The 19,307-nt window shown below is 30.1% G+C and overlaps 1 long non-coding RNA gene and 1 pseudogene across 1 annotated transcript; one reads left to right on the forward strand and one right to left on the reverse strand.

Annotated features, from left to right (window-relative positions):
- The first annotated feature begins 1,339 nt into the window (after positions 1-1,339).
- Positions 1,340-4,598, forward strand: LOC119602421 (annotated as a pseudogene).
- A 7,264-nt stretch (positions 4,599-11,862) lies between these two features.
- On the reverse strand, positions 11,863-17,232 carry LOC119602424. The gene is made up of 3 exons (XR_005231344.1): positions 17,148-17,232; positions 12,065-12,246; positions 11,863-11,995 (listed from the first exon to the last, which is right to left on the reverse strand). It is a non-coding gene; the product is annotated as an uncharacterized LOC119602424 (long non-coding RNA).
- Positions 17,233-19,307: the final 2,075 nt, after the last annotated feature.

Here is a 19,307-nt window from a genome sequence, read left to right on the forward strand (position 1 = left end):
AATTCAGCATAAATAACTTTAATATAAACATAAATCATTACACCAAATTTTTCAAGGATCGGCCTATATTTAACCCTATCCCCCATATAAAGCATCCTTCAGAAAATCAGTTTATGAACAATTTTGTATTAAGAAAAAGATCAATAACGTTGTCAATTTCTAACGGATTTTTGAAAACAAAGTTGCCTTTTTCTCATGAATAGACATGGGTTTCTAATCAATTAATAAATAGTACGGTTCCTATATAAAATACTTTCAAAAAACATATCCAAACTTGAACAAGTAAGAAAGTATAGTCGGGCGTGGCCGACCATATGATACCCGACACCAGTTATGAATATTAAATGTGATTTATTTTTCATAATAAAGCATTTATCTTCAATATTCCCTTGTTCCGATACATTTAAGCAATTTATGGATGAAAAACTAATTTTCTGAAAGAAGCTTTCTATGGGGGCTAGGGGCAAATATGGACCAAGCCCGATAACATTTTGTGAATATATTTATATTTACATAATATTTTATTGTGCTGAATTTCATCGCGATATTTGTGTTTATAAGTTAATTTGAGACATTCAAGTAATTTTCTGAAGGGGACTTTGTATGGGAGCTAGGGTCAAATGGGGCCCGATCTTTATGAAATTTGGCAGTGTCATCAAGACTTCTATAAAACTTAGTTGTGCCGTATTTTATCGATATATCTGTATAATTAACATAATTATGAGCTCCGTGGAGAAACTTAAAATCGGTCCAGATTTAACTAAATTACTGACTTATAAGTGCCTAAAGGCACGAAAACCCGTTTTTTTACCCATAACTCAAGATTTTGGAGGTGTTTGGCAAATTTCAAAAACATATTCTTGTTCTACTCGGATCCACCTTTCAGAAAACTAGTATCACTTCCCAGGTATTTATTTTTGTCGCATAGTGTTATAAATGCTTTCGATTAGAAACAAAAATAGCGATTAAAATTGCTATCATTAGTTTTAATAGTTTAACAAAAACATTGGTCTTGTAAATCAAAAATAAGATTATTTCTTTAAAACTTCAGGAGAAAAGAAATTTCTTTATCAGTAATCCCCAAATTTAATATTTTAATTAAACTACCTCACGATATTATACAATGAATTTTATTAACTCTTTTAATTATTTTTAATTTAATTTTTAAAAACCATTAGCAATAGGATTAACTCTCTTAATCCAAACTACATTAGTAACTTTAACATCAAGTCTTATAACTAAAAGATTTAGATTTTCATATATTTTATGTTTAGTATTCCTAGTTAGTTAGTTTTATTTATTTATGTAACATCTTCAGCATCAAATGAAATATTTTCATTTTCAATTAAATTATTATTTATTTCATTAAGAATATTTTCTGTAATAATAATTACATTATTTTTTATAGGCAAAAATATTTTACTACAATACCAAAATTTAGAAGTTAAATCTATTTATGATATAAATTCTTACCTAATAGAAAATTCTTTATTTCTTAATAAATTATATAATTATCCAACTAATTTATTAACAATTTTATTAATAAATTACTTATTAATTACATTAATTTGCTGTAGTTAAAATTACTAAATTATTTAAGGGTCCTCTTCGACCAATATTTAACTAATGAACAAACCTTTACGAATCAAACACCCAATTTTTAGAATTGCTAATAGCGCTTGAGTAGATTTACCAGCACCTATTAATATTTCAGCTTGATGAAATTTCGGATCTTTATTATTCTTATGTTTAATAATTCAAATTTTAACTGGTTTATTTTTAGCAATACATTATACTGCAGATATTAATTTAGCTTTAAATAGAGTTAATCATATTTGTCGAGATGTAAATTATGGATGTTTACTACGAACTATACATGCTAATGGTGCATCATTTTTCTTTATTTGTATTTATTTACATGTAGGACGAGGAATTTATTACGGATCATACTTAATTACTCCAACTTGATTAGTAGGAGTAATTATCTTATTTTTATACCCACCATCAAAAAAGATGGGGGGTATATTGTTTTTGTCATTCCGTTTGTAACACATCGAAATATTCATCTAAGACCCATAAAAGTATATATATTCTGGATCCTTATTAAATTCTAAGACGATCTAGCCATGTCCGTCCGTCTGTCCGTCTGTCTGTCCGTCTGTTGAAAACACGATAGAGTCCAAACGGAAGCAGCTAGCGAGCTGAAATTTTGCACAAATATTTTATATTGATGCAGTTTGTTTGGTATTGAAAATGAGCAATATCGGTCCACGATTTCGCCTAGCCCCCATATAAGGTCCCCTTCAGAAAACGACTTTAACGCTCATAACTGACTAAAAGAAACATCTATAGCGATGAAATTCGACATGAACATATTTTACAGGAACCTTAATATCATTGTAAAATTTTTTAAGGATCGGTCCATAATTGACCCTATCCCCCATATAAGGTCCCCCTCAGAAAATGATATTAACGCTCATAACTGACTAAACGAAGCAGCTATAGCAATGAAATTCGACACAAGAACATATCTTATAGGAATCTTAATATCACTGTAAAATTTTATAAGGATCGGTCCATAATTGACCCTATCCCCCATATAAGGTCCCCCTCAGAAAATGACATTAACGCTCATAACTATCTAAAAGAAGCAGCAATAGCGAAGAAATTCGACATAAACAATTTTTATAGGAATCTTAAAATCATTGTAAAATTTTATAAGGATCGGTCCATAAATGACCCTATCCCCCATATAAGGTCCCCCTCAGAAAATGACATTAACGCTCATAACTGACTAAAAGAAGCAGCTATAGCGATGAAAATCGACACAGACATATTTTTTAGGAACCTCAATATCTTTGTAAAATTTTATAAGGATCGGTCCATGATTGACCCTACCCCCCATATAAGGTCCCCTTCAGAAAATGACATTAACGCTCATAACTGTTTAAAATAAGCATCTATAGCTTATTTTAAACATATTTTATAGGAACCTTAATATCATTGTAAAATTTTATAAGGAACGGTCCATAATTGACTCTACCCCCCATATAAGGTCCCCTTCAGAAAATGACATTAACGCTCATAACTGTTTAAAATAAGCATCTATAGCGATGAAATTCGGCATAAACATATTTTATAGGAACCTTAATATCATTGTAAAATTTTATAAGGAACGGTCCATAATTGACCTTATCCACCATATAAGGCCCCCCTCAGAAAATGACATTAACGCTCATAACTGACTAAAAGAAGCAGTTATAGCGTTGAAATTCGACACAAATATATTCTATAGGAACCTTAATATCTTTATAAAATTTTATAAGGATCGGTCCATAATTGACCCTACCCCCCATATAAGGTCCCCTTCAGAAAATGGCTTTAAGGCTCATTACTGTCTAAAAGAAGCATCTATAGCGATGAAATTCGACACGAACATATTTTATAGGAACTTTAATATTATTGTAAAATTCTATAAGGATCGGTCCATAATTGACATTAACCCGTCTCCTTCTGAAAATGGCTTAACTCTCATTACTAGACTAAACTAAAATCGTTCTAGAAAATTTGACGAGGATCGGTCCATAATTGACCAAACGTCCCCCCCTGAATAAGGTCCCTCTCAGAAAATAACTTAAACGCTTTTTACTACCTTAAAAATGCAAGTTTAGCGACAAAATTCGACAAAAATTTCTCTATACATAGATGAGAAAATTGTTTGGATAATAAAAGCATGGATTCTTAAATATCAAAGTTTATTTATAATGAAGCATTCCTTTTTGGCAATGATTTGATGGTGGGTATACAAGATTCGGCACAGCCGAATATAACACTCTTACTTGTTAGTTATAGGAACAGCATTTATAGGATATGTTTTACCATGAGGTCAAATATCTTTTCGAGGAGCTACAGTTATTACTAATTTATTATTAGACATTCCTTATCTAGGTATTGATTTAGTTAAATGAGTATGAGGAGGATTAGATAGATAACACTATATTAACTCGATTTTTAACATTTCATTTTACCATTCATTGTATTAGCTGCAACATCAATTCACATTTTATTTTTACATGAAACTGGATCAAATAAGGATTAAATTCTAATATTGATAAACTTCCATTCAACCCACATTTCACTTTCAAGGATATTGTAGGATTTATCGTTATAACAATAATTTTACTTCTATTAGTATTAATTAATCCTTACCTTTTAGGAGATCCTGATAATTTTATTCCTGCTAATCCATTAGTAACACCAGTTCATATTCAACCAGAATGATATTTCTTATTTGCTTGTGCTATTTTACGTTCAATTCCTAATAAATTAGGAGGAGTAATTGCTCTAGTTTTCTCTATTGCAATTTTAGCTATTTTACCATTTTATCACTTAGGAAAATTCCGAGGAATTCAATTTTACCCTATTAATCAAATTTTATTTTGAGTAATAGTAGTAACAGTAATCTTATTAACATGAATTGGAGCTCGACCAGTTGAAGAACCGTATGTTTTAGTAGGACAAATTTTAACTGTAGTTTACTTTGCATATTTCATATTTAATCCTTTAATTATTAAATGATGAGATCATTTTTTAAATTAGTTAATGAGCTTGAAATAAGCATATGTTTTGAAAACATAAGATAGAAATCAAATTTTCTATTAACTTTACTAAAATTAATTTATTAAATTAAATAAAATAAAAAATCTTAAACCCTACAAAAAATAATAAAAAAATTAATGAAAAAGGTAAAAAACTCTCAAACTAAATATATTAATTTATCATACCGAAATCGAGGTAATGTTCCACGAACTCAAATAAATTTAAAAGAAACAAATGTTAATTTAATATAAAAAATACATGAAAAACATCACTTCCTAAAAATATTACACAAAATAATATTCTTATAAACAAAATATTTGCATATTCTGCTAAAAAAATTAAAGCAAATCCTCCTCTTCTATATTCTACATTAAATCCAGAAACTAACTCTGATTCTCCTTCAGCAAAATCAAAAGGAGTTCGATTAGTTTCAGCTAAAGAAATTCTAAATCATACTAAAGCTATAGGAAATATAATAAATAAAAATCAAATAAATATCTGATACTTATAAAATATTAATATATTATAACCTCCAATTAAAAAAATAAAAGTTAATAATACTAAAGCTAATCTAACTTCATAAGAAATAGTTTGAGTAACAGCTCGTAATCCTCCTAATAAAGCATAATTTGAATTTGGAGACCAACCCGCAATTATTACTGTATAAACACCTAAACTTGTACAAAAGTAAACCTAAATTAAACGAAAAAAGTTTAACAACTATAGGTATTCATATTCAAACCAATAAAGACAAAAACAATGAAAAAATTGGTGAAAAATAATAAGAAATATAATTAGACAATAAAGGACAAGTTTGTTCATTAGTAAATAATTTAATTGCATCACAAAAAGGCTGAGGAATTCCTGCAATTCAACCTTATTAGATCCCTTACGAATTTGAATATATCTCAAAACCTTTCGTTCTTAAAGAGTTAAAAATGCTACTCTTACTAATACAAAAATAATTAATAATAATCTTCCAATAATAAATAATAAATTTTCTATAAAAAACAAGTACTATTTGTAATAAAAATTACATAAATAAATTCTAAATTGATTGCACTAATCTGCCAAAATAGTAATTATATTCAATATAAAAATAATAATTTATCAAATATTAGAATTTAAAAGTCGAACAGACTTAAAATTTAAGCGGCTACACCTAAAATTATATCTTAATCCAACATCGAGGTCGCAATCTTTTTTAAGGTATTTTCAGACTACAATACTGAGTATTAACACACTTCAAATTAAAAATATAATGAAAATAATTCGCATTTTCAAAAAATCAATCCGAAAAATACATTTTATGTTTACACTATAATATTTGTAATATTTTTTATCCAATTTTCAATTATTTATGCACTTTTCTTTTTTTTTAAATGTATTTAACACTTTTTGTTTGTTTTTTATTGTATTTATAAAATACATACCGAATTCGTTTGAAAATAAAAAGTTTTTGAATTGTTTTAAAAAATTTATGAATACCGACCGTAGCCAAAAAAATCAGTAATATTTTTGAAAATCAAATTACAAATTATATTTAGACTAGTAAATTGTATTATGATACAAACATTTTTGACAAGTATTAATACTCAGTATTGTAGTCTGAAAATACCTTTATCGATATGAACTCTCCAAAAAAAGTACGCTGTTATCCCTAAAGTAACTTGTTTTTTTAATCGCTAATAACGGATCAATTATTCATAAATTAATGATTTAAACAATTAAAAGTTTATTAAATTTTAATATCACCCCAATAAAATATAATCTATTATCATAATAAAAAAATCTAAAAATTATAATAATATAAATATAAAGATTTACAGGGTCTTCTCGTCTTTTAAATAAATTTTAGCTCTTTGACTAAAAAATAAAATTCTATTATAAATTTTTATGAAACAGTTAATATCTCGTCCAACCATTCATATCAGCCTTCAATTAAAAGACTAATGATTATGCTACCTTTGCACAGTTAGTATACTGCGGCCATTTAAAAATTTTCAGTGGGCAGGTCAGACTTTAAAAAAAGATCAAAAAGACATGTTTTTGTTAAACAGGCGAACAATATTTTTGCCAAGTTTTTTATAAAAACTTTTCATTTATATTTATTTCTACATTTTAATATTCTAATTTTTTCATTTTAATTATTAAAATGAATACTTTAATAAAAATTTAAAATTTTAATAAATAATAATTACTATAAAATAAATTATAACACTTTTATTAATAATAGCTATTTCTAAGCTTATATTTATTAATATATTTATTTACTTTTAAAAATTTATTTTACAGCTTATCCCATAAAATATTATAATTAAATATTTATTTAATTAATTAATTTAATTAAATAAAATTTCTAAATTAAATTTATTTCTTAAAGAACTAGATACCTTTAAAAACGAATAACATTTCATTTCTAATATATTATTAAAAATAATTTTGCCACATTAACTTATTTTAAATAATTTTTATTTAATAAACCCTGATACACAAGGTACAATAAATTAAATTTTCTTTTAAAATAAAAATTTTTCAAATTATTTAAATTTTCTTTCACAATACTATTGCACTATAATTAATATTATTTTTTCTTTATTAAATACTAAAACAATTCAATTTATAATTATTTTTAATAATTTAAAATATAAAAAAATTATTAATAAATAAAATCTAATCAATTTATATTGATTTGCAAAAAAATCGTTTCAATGTAAATGAAATACTTTACTAAATAAGCTTTAAATTGCATTCTAGGTACACTTTCCAGTACATTTACTATGTTACGACTTATCTTATCTTAGTAGTAAGAGTGACGGGCGATGTGTGCATATTTTAGAGCTAAAATCAAATTATTAATCTTTATAATTTTACTATCAAATCCACCTTCAATAAATATTTCAAATTTATATCCGTTTAAATAAATTTATTGTAACCCATTTCTACTTAAATATTAGCTACACCTTGATCTGATATATTTTCTTTTAAAAAATTTAGCAAATTAACATTCTTATAAAATATTCTAATAACGACGGTATATAAACTTATTACAAACTTAAGTAAGGTCCATCATGGATTATCGATTACAGAACAGGTTCCTCTGAATCAGTGATGCCAAGTGTAGGGATTTTTCCCTTTTTGTAGGGATTTTTTTTAAAAATTTCACGTGTAGGGAAAAAGGGAAAGATTTCTTACTATTGTCAAGTTGTAGGGATTTTTTCAATTTCATAGTTTTTATCAACTAAAAATATACTCTTTCATGTATTAGACTTTAAAATTAAAAATGAATTCAATTTTAAGTGTATCGTTAGAAAAATTCCGCTTGCAATTTCTACAATATGTGTACCTACATATCGCTACAAGCCTGGCATAATCCAAAATTCGGGTTTCTTGAACTGAGGTCTACAAAACATGCGACATACTAAAATCTTTCATATACATTTATCAAATTTCTAACATGTCTATTATTTTCGATGTGAAATCGATTTTTTGTAAACGTAAAAACTAAAACCCACGTTTTCGTGAATATTAGACAACTAAAAATTGAATTTCAATTTAGATAAGAAACACATTAACCTCATCTATCTGAATTTGGATTTTTAAAATCCCTTGATTTGTTTAAAAGTTATCAAAGAAAATAGTTAAATGTCATTAAATAATCATATCCATTTTTCTTGAAACGACTTTTTTGGATTATGCCAATCCTGTAGGGCGATATATTCTGACTCCTTATAGATAGAGTAGTCGGGGGCTTAATGCAGTAACTCAGGATTGCAAAAAATAATTTTATGTTCTGAAAATTTATAAAAGTAAACCGCAAAAAGTAAACGCGAAAGTAAACCTTATTTAAAATAATTATATTAAATTTTATGACATTTTTTTGTTGGGGGCACATAAAATAAATTTTTAACGTCGAATCGTGATATATATATATATATATATATATATATATATATACACCCAAAAATATTGGTCCTGCTATCTCTACAAAAATTGGAAAAGTTTAGTTTTATATATGTCTTAATAATTCTAGTGATTTTCGTAAAGATCGGGCATTATTTGACCCTAGCCCCCATACAAAGTCCCCCTCAGAAAATGACTTGAATGTCCACAATTCACTTATAAACAGTAGTATCACGATGAAATTTCGCACAAATGAGTTTTATATAAACATAATTCCCAACAATAAATTTTATAGGGATCGGACCAAGTTTTACTCTAGCCCCCATATAAGCGGACCTTCCGATTTGGGCCTTTTAGCTCATAACTTTGTCAAATATACTACTATCTCTCCAAATCGGCACAACTAAGTTTGATATAATTATAAATAACACTGTCGATTTTTATAATGATCGGGCATTATTTGACCCTATCCCCCATACAAAATCCCCTTCAGGAAATGACTTGAATGTCCACAATTCACTTATAAACACTAGTATCAATATGAAGTTTACCACAAATAGATTTTATATAAACATTTTATATAAAATGTCGACATTAAATTTTATAAGGATCGGACCAATTTTTGCCCTAGCCCCCATACAACCGGACCTACCGATTAGGGCCTCTTAGCTCATAACTACCATAAATATACTACTATCTTCCCAAAAATTGGCATAACTAAGTTTGATATGTAATTATAAATAACACTGTCATTTTTCGCCATGATCGGAAATAAAAAGTAGCCTATTGCCAGACATACGAATGTGCTGTGAAAATTTGAAGAAAACAAACAAACATATAAACACACAAACATACAAACATATAAACATACAAACAAAAACACATTAATTTTTATATATGTATATAGATAATTCCCAATAATACATTTTATAAGGATCGGCTCAATTTCTGCCTTAGCCTCCATAGATCCAGACCTTCCGATTTCGGTCGTTTATCTTTTAACTACGTCTAATATACTACTATCTATCCAAAAGTCGGCACAATGTGGTGATGTTTGTAACACTCAAAAATATTTGTTCTTATTAAGCTATGTCCGTCTTTGTGACCGTGTAAACCTTGTGTGCACGCAACAGATCGCAATTTTGAATATAATTTGTTAAAATGTGTCACATACTATTTTCTGGATCCACTGACGATGGCTGTTGAAAATGATTGAAATCGGTCTTCTATTTTTCCTAGTCAGCATACAACCGAACATGGACAGACATTATTTGGAACCTATATAAGATTAACAGAAATGCTTCATTATTGAAATTAATCACATTTAATATTCGCAATTGGTGTAGGGTATCATATGGTCGGCCACGCCCGACTGTAATTTCTTATCTAAAAGGAGGAAAACATTGCCCAATGGTAGTGAAATCTTTATAGATATTTTAATAATTAGTGACTTGGAACATAGGTGTTTCCAATTGCATTGTTATGTGAGATACTCTAAAGATCAAACTACCAACAAATTTCTAATTTTAAGCGTCTTAGAACAGATAGCTTTCTAATTGCGTTGGAGATTAGGAATATAAAATTCAGACATTCATATTTTTTTGTTAATAGTATTATTAAAAAAATTATGAAAATACATATATTTTGTTTGCACTTCGAGATTCAATAATTCGGATAGGAATATGATCGTGATCTAATATATAAAGGATTAGTTAGCATGATCTTAAATATTTTTAACAGTATTTTAGCCACAAAATATGGAAAAGAAGAGCGTGAAAATATAATCGAAATGGAAAATCCTAATAATATAAAACAAGTTTTTTATCTCTGTTCAAAAAACTGCAACTAGATACAATTTCTTTATACAATTGCGTAGGAAATCCCATGTCATACAGTGGTATAGGAAAAAAAAGAGGGAAATAATTCGGTAACTTCTAAACGGTTAATCCGATTTTAATGAAATTTGGTATGCACAAAGAGGAGGTGTTGTCGAGTTTAGGTTTTGAATAAGGTTAACTTTTAAATTTGTTATATATATGGATGAAAATAATAGTGCTAGGTAAATTTTCTAAAAGATGTTGAGTTTTCCCTAATTAATTTGTCACTTAAAAAACATTAGGTAGGCATGTTATATATCAATGGAAAGGTAATTTTGTCTATTTTTCAAAACTGTATATAATTTTTTAAAATTAAAAAATTCGCGGAATACTTTTTTAAAAAAAATTAAAAAATGTTTTTTATTCAGTTTTTGCGAAGATACAAATTTTTCAAATTGCAATAAAAATTTTATTTATGAATATTTTTTGATGAAATTTTACAGTTAGGTAGATTTTTTTACTCAAAATCCAAAATTAAATAAAAATTTCGAATTATCGAATATCGACTATGCGATTTGAGAATTTTTGCTCAAAATTGAATTTTCCATAAAAAATAGGGTTTTTTTGGATGGACCTGGTCCCCTCGGTATCAAAAATTTTTAGGTTTTGTTTCATTTATCGTATTTTATGTAAAGTCAGCTTTCCAAAAAGTATAAATTCTATATACATCTTCTTAGAAACTTTTTAGATAACTTAAAAAGAAAAATATACTTTTTTCCCAAAAAAATTACAAAAAATCGCCTTTTTTTAATTTTTTAAATTAAAATGCCTATAACTTTGGACTCAGTCATGATTTTTACATAATTCTTTCACTGCTTGATATATAAACTTGTTGTTAAGCGAATAAAAAAAAATCGGGAATATTTGGACCCGCTATTATCAAAAAACTAAAGTAAGGACGGTAAAATTAAAAAATTTTAATTTTCAAATGCGAATATCTCCTAAACTATAAGAGATAATTTACTGCTACGACGACATTTTTTTTTAATCGGAACTCAAATGAAGAAATAGGATCGATTTAAAAATTTAACATAGCCGAGGTGTCCTAATTTGAGGACCCCCCGCCGGGCCCCTGGTTGGCCTATAAGGTCCAAATTCAAAACCTAAACTCGACAACACCTCCTCTTTGTGCATACCATATTAAAATCGGATTAACCGTTTAGAAGTTACCGAATTATTTCCCTCTTTTTTTTTCCTATACCACTGTGATGTCATTTGTCAAGAATCGTAAATTGTTTTGTATTGTGTGAATTTTATGTTGTAATCGTCTAAAATTAAGTTTAAGTATATGTTGTTTCTTTTTATGTATTTTTTTTTATGTTAGTTTATTAGTAATCGTTCATTAATTTATGTCTTTGATTTGATTTAATTATAATTGTGATATTTTTATTGTTCATTTTATTGAGATATATTGATAACCATACTTAGGTGATAGATTTGAAAAGGAAACTTGACAGATGTTATGAAAATAGTGGCATTAGATTTCAAAGTTTTATTTTATTTATTATAATTCATGATAAAGTTTTATTTATTTAAGCATTTTTGAAATAGGGAAACAGGAGAAGAAAGTAAGATGATGGGTCTTCCTCGAACTGCGGATAAACCGAAGACAGCACCTAAGGAAAATGAAAATAATATGATCGATCTTTCGGGAACGATAAATAACCCAAATGGTACTCCCTTACCTCAAACTCCACGTGTAGGTCCACATACAGGAGCTATATCTAGGGATTATTACAACCCACCACCAACAAATTTGTCATTTCCCCCACCTCCAAGTAAACCATCGGATAAAAAGAATCCACAAATGTATTCCAATATGATAAAGAAAGTAATCATTGAGGCTCAGGAAGAATTTAAGTTGAATCTAGAAGAAAAGTTGAATCATAAGATAAATGAGAGCATACAATCAGGTTTTGCGGAAGTAATGAAAGAATTTAGGAAAATATCAATAACAGGAAAGGACCGACAAACTGACAGCGTACCTACTAGTGACATTCAAAATGAAGTAGGAGTTTGTAGGAAAGATTCGAATAGATTGGAACTTTTCAGAAAACCAAAATTCAGACATTTCGTCTAAAAGGACAACGAACAACAATGAGGACCAATTAGAATAACCGAAAGTACCCGAAAGGACACAATAAGACATATGTTGACAGATGGGATATAAGTTTCGACGGGGATGGAAATCATTGTTATGTAGAAGATTTCATTTTTAGAGTGGAATATCTACAGGAACAATATGGTTGTTCGTGGACTGATATATTGAAAGATTTTCATAAATTGCTAAAGGGCGAAGCAAAGGACTGGTATTGGCTAACGATTCGGACAAAAAGCATAACTAAATGGGATGATGTGAAAATCGCGTTATTGCAACAATACCGTACTAATCGTAGTCAATATGAATTTATGAGAGATTTAGAAAAGCGTAGGCAAAGGACAGGGGAAACTATAGATACATATTTTCATGAGATGAAACTATTGAGAGCTCGTTTACGTACACCTCTTCCAGAATATGAGATGATAAGCATACTGAAAAGGAACATCAGGCCAAATATTGGACAAATTCTTTATTCTATGCCTATATATACGGTTGAACAATTGAGAGATGAATGTTCTATAGTAGAGAAAAATAACATTAGAAAAGACCCGGTAAATACCATGCCACCAAATAGATATAATCCAATTCGAAGACAGGCTAACGAAATAGTCGAAGAGCATCAAGCAGATGATGATATAGTAGAAGAACTAGGAGGTAATAACCAACAGGAAACTAAAATACAATCTAATTTGGAATTGTTGAAAAATTGGACATATGTTTATGGACTGTCCTTCTATGCAAAGAAATTTATTTTGCTATAGATGCGGTAGGATTGGAGTTGTTACACCCAAATGCCCCAAATGTACGGAAAACACCCAAAGGAGTGTGACGAGGACGGGAGAATCACGCTCCACTCAGACTCCCGTGGAAAAGTGAGAGATGTAACTACCCAAACAGATATTTTTTCAATACAAATCCTATAATCAAAAGTAAGACAAGAAATGATGAGAAAAGTAGTCAAGAGTCATATGTGTTGTTAGGAAATTCGATAATGAAAAAGGGTTTAGAGGTAAAGGTTAATGATTCGAATAAAATACGTACAGGAAGAGTAGGAGGAACTTATGAGGAACGATTGAAGAATTATATTAATGTTAGAGAAAGAATATTTGGAAAGAAATCAGGTGAGTATAAGCTTAAGATATTATTGAAGACGAAGTAAAGATTTGAGCTTAAGAAGAAGACTGCCAGGGATATAAAAGAATGCATTTATAGATGTAGTGAGATGAATATGGAGAGAACAAATTACAAGAGAGTTTTTATACCCTACACCACTTTAGTGGGGAGGGTATATTGGATTTGTGCTGATGTTTGTAACATACAAAAATATTCGTCCTAGACCCACCTTAAAGTATACCAATCGGCTTAGAATCGTTTTCTGAGTCGATTAAGCTATGTCCGTCCGTCCGTCCGTCCGTCTGGCAGGCTGGCTGGCTGGCTGGCTGTCCATGTAAACCTTGTGCGCAAGGTACAGGTCGCAATTTTCAAGATAATTGGATGAAATTTGGCACGCACGTTTTATTTGACCCAAGGACGAAGCCTATTGAAAATGGTTAAAATCGGTCCATTATTTCACCTAGCCCCCATAGAACAGAACCCCCCGAAAAGGGCTTCTGAGCTCATAATTATGTTAAATATACAGATATATCGATAAAATACGGCACAACTAAGTTTTATAGAAGTCTTGATGACCCTGCCAAATTTCATAAAGATCGGGCCCCATTTGACCCTAGCTCCCATACAAAGTCCCCTTCAGAAAATTACTTGAATGTCCCAAATTAACTTATAAACACAAATATCGCGATGAAATTCAGCACAATAAAATATTATGTAAATATAAATATATTCACAAAATTTTATCGGGCTTGGTCCATATTTGCCCCTAGCCCCCATATAAAGCCTCTTTCAGAAAATTAGTTTTTCATCCATAAATTGCCTAAATGTATCGGAACAAGGAAATATTGAAGATAAATGCTTTATTATGAAAAATAAATCACATTTAATATTCATAACTGGTGTAGGGTATCATATGGTCGGCCACGCCCGACTATACTTTCTTACTTGTTTTAGAGATAAAGATAGGAGACCTAAAAATAAGAGGGTTACTGGATACGGGTGCTTCCATAAGTCTCTTAGCAAAGAATTGTGAAAGTATAATGGACAATTTAGATAGGAAAATAACTCAATTATTATACAATTTAAAAACTGCTGGAGGTCTAACTCTAGGTGTTATAGGCAAGGTAGAAATGACGGTGGAATTGGATGATTTGGTAAAACCAATAACATTCTACCTTTGTCCGTCTCTGATACAGGATGCTTATTTTGGAGTGGATTTTTGGACTAAATTTGGACTTGCATCAAGAATATTTTCAAACGAAGAGATAAATATCGAAAATTTGTCTTCTGAATTTCCTGTGGGTGTGGATAAAATAGATGAACATGATCTGACTTTAGAACAAAGGAATAAACTTGAGAAAGTGAATACTGAATTTAAAAGTTATGAGGAATTTGGATTAGGTAGAACCAGTTTAGAAGAGCACCAAATAGATTTGGTAGATGATACAACTCCGATAAAAGATAGGTATTATCCGGTATCACCAGCGGTACAAGAACTAATGTTTGCGGAAATAGATAATATGTTAAGTTTAGGTGTAATAGAGCCGAGTAATAGTCCTTGGAGTAGTAGGTCATCGTTAGTCAGGAGACCGGGAAAGAACAGACTATGTCTAGATGCGAGAAAGCTAAATGAAAGAACAATTAACGATGCCTATCCCATACAGAATATCGAGGGAATATTGAGTAGGTTGGATGAGACATTCTACATAAGTAGTGTCGATCTCAAATTCGCGTTTTGGCAAATTCCTTTAGAGGAAAATTCTTGAGCCTACACAGCCTATTCCCGGACGTCCGCTCTATCAATACACTGTCATGCCATTCGGCTTATGCAATGCGGCTCAAAGGTTGTTTAGGCTGATGGATAAGGTCATCCCGGAGAGATTAAAGGCTAACGTCTTCGTATATTTGGACGATCTATTAATTATATCAGTAGAATTTGAAACGCACCTAAAGTTATTAAATGAAGTCGCGGTATGTTTAAGAAATGCCGGGCTAACTATCGGTCTAAAAAATCAATATTTTGTTTTAAACAAATAAGATATTTAGGGTTGAGTGGACGTTTGGCACGTTGGGCATTACAACTACAAAGTTTTGATTTCATCATAGAGCATAGAAAGGGATCGGAAAATATCGTCGCCGACACACTTTCGAGGTATGTTGAGGAATTGGGAGATTTGCCTGAAAATATACTAGGTTTTGAAACAACTGAATTTGAATCGGAAGAATACGAAAATTTGAAGAAAACAGTTGAACAGAATTCAGATAAATTACCAGATATGAAGGTTAGGAATGGTTTAGTATTCAGGAAGAACAGGTTAGTGAATGAAATGGATCCGTTACAAGAGTTCCAATGGAAACTTTGGGTTCCCAGTTCTCTAACTTATACGTTGATAAAGGAAGCACATGAATCTTTGGATAGATCACATGGGGGAATAAATAAGACTTTAAATCATTTGAAGAACAAATAGTATTGGCCCAACATGATTCTACAAGTAAAAAACTTTATTAATGAATGTGTAGTATGTAAAGAGTGCAAATCAACAAATATGCGACTTATGCCTGAAATAGGAAACGAAGTAATAACGGACAGACCATTTCAGAAGATATACATAGATTTTTTGGGGAAATATCTCCGATCAAAGAAAGGAAACACTTATATTTTCATCGTAATGGATCATTTTACTAAATTTGTTTTCTTAAAGGCATGTGTTTCATAATTTTGGGGTACCGGAGAATATTCATTCAGATAACGGTCAGCAGTTTATCTCCAAAGAATTTCAGAAAATGATCTCCGATTATAATATCATTCACATGAGAACCGCAGTACATTCGCCTCAATCAAATGCAGCAGAAAGAGTCAACCAAAGTATTTTAGCTAGCATACGAATGTACTTGGAGAATGATCATCGGGAATGGGATGAGAATTTACCATCCATCGAATTAGCACTCAGAACTTCAGTACATTCGGCAACAGGAGTTAAACCATTCTTTGCTTTATTCGGTTATAATATGTTTTCTTGCGGCTCTGATTACCGATTGGCAAAGAAATTAAGAGCAAAGGACGATACGGAAATAAGGGACTTGGAAAGATCAGATAAAATAAAATTAGTAAGAGAGAAAATTAAGGATAATTTACTTAAGGCCTATGAGAGAAGTGCTTTAAGGGTACAATAGGGGTGCAAGAGTCGTTCATTTTCAGCCAGGTCAGGAAGTTTATAAGATAAATTTCATTCTTAGTGACTTTAAAAATCGCATCAATGCAAAATTCTGCAGGAAATTCACTAAATGTAGAATTTTAAAAGTAATGGGTAATAATATGTATCAGCTAGAGTCTTTAAATGAAACACCCATCGGAGTATACCATGCTAAGGACATTAAACAATAAGTGATTGGTTTAGGGAATGTGTAATATGTGGGTATGAATTGATAGAACCAGGCAATGCCTAAATAAAATTGAAATATGTGCAATATATCTATTTTTTTTTTGCGCAATATTAGGTTAAGTTTACGTGTTGTTTGTGATTATACAATATTTATACTTTATTTCCTTTTACCTTTAATTTTGTTCGTTGTTGTCCGCTTTTATATAAAACTTTATTTATAATGGGGTGGTTGTAAAATTTTGCACGTTACCTTTAATTGTTGTGTGTTGATTGTTGTTGTCAATAAATAACTATGGAAAATGAAAATATTGGAAGTCCTTTCTGGAAAATGTAATAGATCACAGGGTTGTATAAAATGGTAGCAGGGAAATATTATAGAATGTAAGGCTGCCACCCTAAAAGGACTGTTATGGAAAATAGCGAGGGGGTAAGAGTAAAATTGTCGACTCATTTAAGAGAATGAAAGTTCATGAAACATAAGAAAATTTTCAAGGCCAATTGAAAACCAAAGAATATAAAGAAATTGGGGCTTGTCAGTTGGTACGTAAAGGAGTTGTCATTCGGTACCTAACTCTAAGTATGTATTGGTAGAATTTTTGTATTAGTATTGGAGCTCCAACCACTTTCACCACACTTTCCAAACATACATACTTGCATAAAATCGTACATAAAAATTTTAGGAAAAATAAATAACATTTAAATTTCTACATTCGCAGATTTTTTAATTTATTTTGCCCACATCTAATCAGTAAACATTTAATAAATATATTTTTCGGACTTAAAATCTCTTTGCAAAAAAATGAGTTTATTTTAAATAATTTTTTCATTTTCAATACCAAAATATACAACTTAGTTTTGTCAATTTTAATTTCAACACACAAAAATTAATTGTCAAAAAAATTAAAAAAATATTTTTTTAGTTTGTGAAAAATAAAAATATTTCGGATTGTTAAATGCGATAAAATTGTGTAAAAAATTAAAAAATAGTTATGTGTTTGTGAAAAAACGTCGTTTAAGTCCTATTATCCCGGTATTTTCGCGAAAAAGTTTTGAAGTATTGTGAGAAAATTGAGTTCTCACAAGTGTGTTGAATTTACACAGAACTCGTCTGTGAAGAGAAGGAAATGTTATTGTTGTAAAACAATGTCATAGTCCAATTTCTTATTATTCTTTGTTGAAAACGTTCATTGAACTTATGTTTATGTTATATTTAATGTATGTTTCGGTACTTCGTTAGTTTTTATACCCTACACCACTATAGTGGGGAGGGTATTATGCGTTTGTGCTGATGTTTGTAACACCCAAAAATATTGGTCCTACACCCACCTTAAAGTATACCAATCGACTTAGAATCACTTCCTGCTAAGCTATGTCCGTCTGTCTGTCTGTGTGTCCATGTAAACCTTGTGCGCACTCTACAGGTCGTAATTTTTGAGATAATTTGATGAAATTTGGAACATGCACTTCTCTTGGTCCAAGGACGAACGCTATTGAAAATGGTTGAAATCGGTCCATTATTTCACCTAGCCCCCATACAACCGGACCCCCCGAATAGGGCTTTAGACCTCATAATTATGTTAAATGATCTGCTGTCTCTACAAAAATTGGAAAGGTTTAGTTTTATATATGTCTTAATAATTCTAGTGATTTTCGTAAAGATCGGGCATTATTTGACCCTAGCCCCCATACAAAGTCCCCCTCAGAAAATGACTTGAATGTCCACAATTCACTTATAAACACTAGTATCACGATGAAATTTGGCACAAATGAGTTTTATATAAACATAATTCCCAACAATAAATTTTATAGGGATCGGACCAAGTTTTACTCTAGCCCCCATAAAAGCGGACCTTCCGATTTGGGCCTTTTAGCTCATAACTTTGTCAAATATACTACTATCTCTACAACTAAGTTGGATATAATTATAAACAAGTAAGAAATTATAGTCGGGCGTGGCCGACCATAGGATACCCTACACCAATTGCGAATATTAAATGTGATTAATTTCAATAATGAAGCATTTCTGTTAATCTTATATAGGTTCCAAATAATGTCTGTTCATGTTCGGTTGTATGCTGACTAGGAAAAATAGAAGACCGATTTCAATCATTTTCAACAGCCATCGTCAGTGGATCCAGAGCAGTGTTGCCAGAACTCCCTCAGAATAAACTGCAAAATGACGGTCAAAAAAGTGCAAATTCGTTGAAAAAAGTGCTAAATTCAAATCAAGTTTTTAAAAGTCCATTAAGCCATGTACAGGTCGCAATTTTTCACATAATTCAACGAAAACGCAAAAAACTATTTCAAATTGGTCCATGATTTGACCTTGCC

The sequence above is a fragment of the Lucilia sericata genome, unplaced genomic scaffold, assembly GCF_015586225.1.
Source record: "Lucilia sericata isolate MDLA Ls3-8-SP2 unplaced genomic scaffold, ASM1558622v1 Contig000230F_arrow, whole genome shotgun sequence".
NCBI classification, from domain to species: domain Eukaryota; kingdom Metazoa; phylum Arthropoda; class Insecta; order Diptera; family Calliphoridae; genus Lucilia; species Lucilia sericata.